This window comes from Ascaphus truei, chromosome 4, assembly GCF_040206685.1.
Source record: "Ascaphus truei isolate aAscTru1 chromosome 4, aAscTru1.hap1, whole genome shotgun sequence".
Taxonomy (NCBI): domain Eukaryota; kingdom Metazoa; phylum Chordata; class Amphibia; order Anura; family Ascaphidae; genus Ascaphus; species Ascaphus truei.
The window spans coordinates 122,033,959-122,039,958 of record NC_134486.1 but is presented as its reverse complement, the minus strand read 5'-3'; the positions used below and the strand labels follow the sequence as shown (position 1 = coordinate 122,039,958).

The 6,000-nt window shown below is 44.9% G+C and overlaps 1 protein-coding gene and 1 long non-coding RNA gene across 6 annotated transcripts in view; one reads left to right on the top strand and one right to left on the bottom strand.

The window, feature by feature from the left end:
• The window catches only part of STXBP5 (syntaxin binding protein 5), a 485,695-nt gene that overhangs the window by 56,192 nt on the left and 423,503 nt on the right, over positions 1–6,000 (top strand). The gene's annotated exons all lie outside the window — the stretch shown is intronic.
• The window catches only part of LOC142493066 (uncharacterized), a 54,781-nt gene that overhangs the window by 19,113 nt on the left and 29,668 nt on the right, over positions 1–6,000 (bottom strand). The window contains exon 2 of the long non-coding RNA XR_012800969.1: positions 3,115–3,231. This is a non-coding gene — a long non-coding RNA (uncharacterized LOC142493066). The remainder of the gene's footprint in view (positions 1–3,114; positions 3,232–6,000) is intronic.

The following is a 6,000-nucleotide window of genomic DNA, read 5'->3' as shown; positions in this document are numbered from 1 at the left end:
TGTTGAAAACATGCTCAGGGGGCAAAATACAAAACATTTATATGAGTTAAAGGAGCAGAACGGGTTTTTGTTGTTGTAATAATTGAGGCAAGGGGTCTCCGGATCTGAACCGCGTTCTTTTCAGCCCTGGGACCCCTGCTCCCTCAGGTACTTACCTCGGTAGGGGGCGCCGGTAGCAGATCCGCAGGTTTAAAGGCCCTGATCACGTGGAATAATATGAAGCCACAGGGGATGAGGTCATAGCTTCCTATTGGGCCGAGTGATGCAGGACATTTTAAGCCGCCCTTTCCATAGCTCTACACAACCCAGCCAGAGCTGCTACTGCTACAGTGGTACCTCGGGAAGCAGGGGGTCCCCAGAGCTGAAATGAACGCGTTTCAGCTCCTGAGACGACCTGCTTCAAACCTATTATTTAATTTTTTTTTTATAGGAAAGCAGGATTGCTGCTTTAAAGTCATATTGGCTTCTGGGAGATTACTGATTTAAGCTGTCACTGTACTAGAGCTTAAAGCAATAGCATTAGTGTTGCCTCCAGTCTGGAAAGTAAAACGTCCACTATTCTAATTTGGACAGATTTTATTCTATTTCACCAAAATTGCTAAAAGGACCGTAAATAGGTACACAAAACAGGAGTGGACCATTATTGAAGTAATAATCCCAGAAGAACAGTGCATAACTGGCCAATAATGCCCTGTTCTGAGGGGATTATTACAATTATAGGCTAAATGTAGGCTTTTTTCATAACTAGAGAGATGAGGGAGGGGGAGAAGAGATAAGGGAGGGAAGGAGGTGAGGGGTGAAGGGGAGGAGAAGAGAGAGGTGAGGGTGGTAGAAGAGAGGTGAGGGGTAGAAGAGAGAGTTGAGGGGGAGGCGAGGGGGAAGGAGTGAGAGGTGAGGGGGGGAAGTGGGGGGATTTGGGGGAGGGGAATAGTTGGGAGGAAGGGGGAAGAGAGGTCAGAGGGAAATAAGGGAGAGGTGAGGGAGGAGGAGAGGGAGGTGAGGGGGTAGAAGTGGGGGGATTTGGGGAAGGGGAAAGGTGGGTGGAGGAGAGATGGGGGAGAGAAGTGGGGGAACAGTAATTTTAACTAAAAACAAAATAAAAAAGCAAATAATTAACTCTGCACAAGCTACAGTATACGAGGGGTGAAGGGGGGGAGAAGAGAGAGGTGAGGGGGGTAGAAGAGAGTTGAGGGGTGAGGGGGGAGAAGTGGGGGGATTTGGGGGAGGGGAATAGTTGGGAGGAAGGGGAAGAGGTCAGAGGGAAATAAGGGAGAGGTGAGGGGGGAGGAGAGGGAAGGTGAGGGGGGTAGAAGTGGGGGGGATTTTGGGGAGGGGAATAGGTGGGTGGAGGAGAGATGGGGGAGAGAAGTGGGGGAACAGTATTTTGAACTAAAAATAAAATAAAAAAGCAAATAATAATTACGTCCGCACAAGCTACAGTATACAAGTGGTGGAAGAAATATTACTTTGTTGCAAGTTAGGCCGTGCTTATAGTGCCGGTGACGCGACGTCGCCCGAAAACAAATGCATTGCCGCCGCGTGCTCTTACAGTAAGCGCGACGGCGACAATGCGACGGAGCGACATCGCCGTCGCGAAAACTGGTAACAGGCAATATTTGATTTTTCAAGGGCTGTTGCCTCATGTGACAGCCCGTGAACAAATCAAAAGCCAGGAAACCCGCGCCGCCGCCGCTCAGCGAAATATAACTTTCGCCTGTGGCGACGGCGACGTCACCTGTCGTGTCGCCGTCGTCATCGACGGCACTATAAACGCGGCCTTGCTAGTTGGGACACCAGCTTCTGGCAGCACTAGCAGCTGAGAGAGACCGACAGACAGAGACTGCATACAGTATGCTGCTGTGCTAGGAGAGGAGCAGAGGTGCAGCTGTGAGAGAGCCTGCATATGCAGCCAAGTTGTGTGAGGAGAGGACTGGTAACTGTTTTTAAATTCTCGGCGCGTGCCTCCCTGCATCTCTGAAAGATGAATTGGCAAGTTGCCAAAAATTCCGGGCATTACTGAATACCCGGAATTCTAACCAATCGGAGAGCAGGGATTTCAATAATGCCCGGAATTTTACTGCTTTAGCCTATAACATACATTATTATACATATAGTTATCTAGCAGGTCTTCCTGAGAAAATCTGCAGTGCTGATCACTTTTAATGAGCCACACACATTTTATGCAGCGTTCTGCAATTTTTGTCAGGAAGGTGGAACAATGTTCAATTCCAGGGAAACTTCACCAGAAATCATGCAATATAGTAACTTTAAAGATGCAGTTTCATCAAAAAGGTTCTTCCTTTTTATACGCCTGCTACAGTTTGTGTACCAGTACTTCCCCGGTCTTGCAGCTGGGAGACTTGGGCACATGGCCATGTATATTTTAATAGAAACTGGCTTGGCTGCTTGAACTATATACTTTTTGTCTCATATAGAAATAACAATTTGTGCAAACAACATTTAGTTCCTCTCTTTTTACTCAATGAAAGTATAACTTGAAGTTAAAGCTCTCTGTATCCCTTTTGAGAGATGTGTGTAGCATTTTGTAATCGATTTATTTAATGTAAAAATAACCAAATACGGGCTAATTTCAGTGATTTTGTAAGAAAAAAAAAAAAGTATGAATCTGCTGTTGTGCTTGAATGGAGCAATCCAAACCCTTTTTCTCTTTTCTTTTCTTATTTTTTTTATACATAAGATTAAGCTGAACCCCGTTAATCTCGGCTCTGGGGACCCCCTGCTTCTAGAGAGAACTCTGAAGGAGGTGCTGGTATCTGCTGTAAGTTTAAAGCTTCTGAGTCACATGGGCCAATAGGAAACAGCACTGGGTCACATCACAGCTTCCTATTGGTTCGCAGTGCGCGGGGTCGGGGGGGGGGGCATTAAAAAGCGGCCATAATGTGACCCCTGGTAGCCAAGCCTGAGCGGCTACGGGCATCTCCCTACAGAGATAAGTATCTTCTGATGGAAGGGGTCCCCGGAACTGAAATTAATGGGGCTCCGCTCTGGAGACCCGCTGCTTTAATCCTATGTATAAAAAAAAATTATGATGGTGAAAAACCGGCCAGCTCGGATTGCCTCTATAAAAATAAAAATAAATAAAGAATCTAATACCTGTTTTATCTGTGAATCCTGCTGGTGTTCATTTGAAATTCATGAAAAACCCTTTGATTGCTCTATTATTTCACGCCCTGCTTGATTCCAGCTTCTGTTTTCAGATTTTTCTTGCTGCTGTGTTAGGGGTGGGAGGAATAAAACAAAAAGGCTTCTTCAAACATATGTTAAAGGGATTTTTTTTTTTTAGCCATTTATTTTAACCTCATACAGTATGAAGAAAGGGGGTATCCCAGAGCTGAACCGCAGCAGTCAAATCTATAAGTACCCTCCAAATGCAAAGATGTGTGTGTGTGTGTGTGTGTGTGTGTGTGTGTGTGTGTGTCAAATAGAACAGTTGACACTCCATGGGTGCTGATAGGCTGTAGGTGCTTGTCCCATATGGATAATATAGGCATACGTTACCGTTCCGAGGTCTGGTAAAGCAGAAACCCAACGTTTCTGTCCTCCAAAATGGAAAGGTCCCATTTTGGAGGACCGAAACATTGGGTTTATTTGATGTACCACTATTTTCACTAATACACTTTGAAGTTTTCTACAATGGAGTGCTGCCTCTTGCTTTACCAGACCTCGGAACGGTAACGTGTGTGTGTGTGTATATATATGTATACACATACACACACACAAACATGCATACATACCCCGGTTTAAGGACACTCACTTGAAGTACACTCGCGAGTAAGGACATATCGCCCAATAGTCAAACGGCAGCATGCGCCTGTCAGCGCGTCCTGAACAGCAATACCGCCTCCCTACCGGTACTGAAGCTGTGCACAAGCGGGGAGACTTTACAGCCTGTTACAAATGCGTTATTTACATCAGTTATGCACGTATATGACGATTGCAGTACAGTACATGCATCGATAAGTGGGGAAAAGGTTGTGCTTCACTTTAAGTACATTTTCGCTTTACATACATGCTCCGGTCCCATTGTGTACGTTAATGCGGGGTATGACTGTATATATCTTTGTAGATATGTATATATACATACACACACACACTTGATTCAGCCAAAAAAACTTGAAACAAAGCATCTGTGGGTGAAGGCTATCCCTCTCCTTGTGCAGTATACGATTTATGAACTGACCATTTAACACCTCAGGTAAAATTAATCACATACTGCACAGGGGGGAGGGATAGCCTTAACCCAGCGGTGTGCAAACGGGGGGGGGGGGCGGGAGAATTTCTGGGGGGGGCGCGGGCAGTTAGAGGTCTCACGCTCTTCCCAACAGCATTTAAATTAAATGCCGGGGGAGGCGTGAAGCCTCTGTAACTCACTTGCCTGCTCTCTGCCGGGTCTTCGACAAGCAGCACAGTGTCAAATGACGCAGCAGGGTCATGTGATGTCACACGTCACCATGGCAACGTGTCAAATGACGCGACGGGGTCACGTGACGTTATGTCACATGGCCCGCAACGTCATTTGACGCTCAGTCATTGGAGAAGGGGGGCGCGAACGCTGCGGCTCCCGGGCAGGGGGGCACAGCTCAAGAAGTTTGCGCACCCCTGCCTTAACCCACAGATGCTTTGTTTCAAGAAAGTTTTTGGGCAGAATCAATTATACAGTAACATTGCTCGAAGAAGAGGTCATTGTATCTCGAAAGCTCGCACAAATAAAAGCATTTTGTTAGCCACAGAACAGTATCGACTATTTGTTTTTGATTTTGTGTGTGTGTGTGTGTGTGTGTTTGTGTGTGTGTGTGTGTGTGTGTGTGTACATATGTATACAGGTGCGCCGACGAGTATTCTAAAACTTGTCTTAAACTTGCCTTGGAAAATCTGGGGCTATCACCAACAAGATCCAGGTACATGCTGGGTAGATGCTGCAACATTTCAGTGACATTTCTGCAGAGACTAATGGCCCATCGGATTAACACAGCAGGGATTTGTTTTAGAATACTCGCCGGCACTATAGTATGTGTATATGTATATATGTACACATACACACACGTGTACACACGTACACACATGTATACATATACATACATACATGTGTATTATGCAGCCTGATCCTGTCCACTAGAGAGACTAAAGGACCTCCGCTTAAAATAGAGAAATGATGGATACCTTTAAAATGGGTCAAGGGTGTAGTATCGATGAAATACAGGATTGCAGCATTTCTCAGAGCAGTAGATATGTAGCCGGAGAGCAAGAAGCTCAGAGTGGGATGGTGGTGGGGGGGCATTAAGAAGCAGTTCATTACTGGGGATTGACAGAATAGCCTTCTAGTAGAGGTGATAGCGACTAGTGCAATTTCCCAATTCAGAATTGCTTCAGAAGGACACAGGGTATCCTAAAAGTTAGCAAACTCAAGCATCAAATGGGGTCTCTGGTTTCCCAACAAGTAGCAAAATTAGCAGACTAGGTGGACCTAGTGTTGTATATTAACCATTTCTATGTTTCTATATTTAACATACAGTACGCCAGCAAGGACTGGAATTTTCCAATCCTATCTGCTCTGGTCAAAACAGACTGATAGCTTCTTGTAACAAAGTATCTTTGATTATATGGAAAAGTAATAAAACATGGACAAAGCAAATAAACCCAACTGCCAATTTTTTTTTCTCTGACCGTATTTCCCAGAAGCCTTTGGAATTGGGTAAAGCTTAGTGAAGGGACGTGACACAAGATTTGATGTTCTCTTTTCCACTGTTACATAATAACAGACAAATGTGAAATCACGGCTTGTAAACAGCCAGGAACCCCACAAAGAGCTTCCACTGAACCAGTCATTAAGCTTCTTCCCTTTAACACCCTGTTGCTTGACTGTTAGTTTGATAGTATTTAGTAATATTACTATCGAAGGTCTTTCTTTTCTATTAAACATTATTGTGATGGCATAAATCTAAGATCGTTGATAACTTACAATAAACCATCTTTATCTTG